Raw genomic sequence first — 697 nt, 5'->3', positions numbered from 1 at the left:
CAGTCACTACTCACCAAAGTAGGACATGGAACAATGTTTTTGTGTAGTATGTTATGCCAATTGAGCTTGATGTGCCCTGCAACCTGGTCTTGAGCCCACAGGTCCAACTACTTGCTCCCTCTGGGTAGCTGGCTGTGACCAAGAAGTTACTACAACCTTGTTCCTTGTCAGCTCTACTATATACCTGAGAATTCTTAAAGAACATACAAATACACTTGTAGAAACATTGTCTGCCAACCCTATACATAGTCATGGGCACACTCCCTTGTGCATAGACATACTGAATAGTTCAGTCTGTCCACCCATCTATCCACTCATATATCAATGTTTTCTATCACTGACAATGCAGTACTGTGTGTGCAAAAGGGTTCATCTTTGTTGTCTGTGCCTCCTATGCACCTCTCTGTGTCTTCCTCTTCCTCAATGCCACCATGTTGATCACTTACATTTGGTACATTGTCTTTCCCTTCACCCAAATCAATACTTGTCTCTATCTATCTAGCAGTGTTCCCTCCCCTCCCATCCCATGCCCAGTAACCAACAAAGAAAGTTTCCTTCCATATATAAACCTTTCCTTGACTTTTTATAATAATGGACTAATACAATGTTTGGCCTTCTGTGATTGACTTATTTCACTCAGCATAATGTTCTCCAAGTTCATCCACATTATGTGGTGTTTTGGAGATTCTACATTATT

Source organism: Orycteropus afer, unplaced genomic scaffold (assembly GCF_000298275.1).
Source record: "Orycteropus afer afer isolate SDZICR_OR568_19922 unplaced genomic scaffold, OryAfe1.0 scaffold00719, whole genome shotgun sequence".
Classification (NCBI taxonomy): domain Eukaryota; kingdom Metazoa; phylum Chordata; class Mammalia; order Tubulidentata; family Orycteropodidae; genus Orycteropus; species Orycteropus afer.
The sequence above is the reverse complement of the archived record's forward strand: the minus strand, read 5'-3'. Positions refer to the sequence as shown.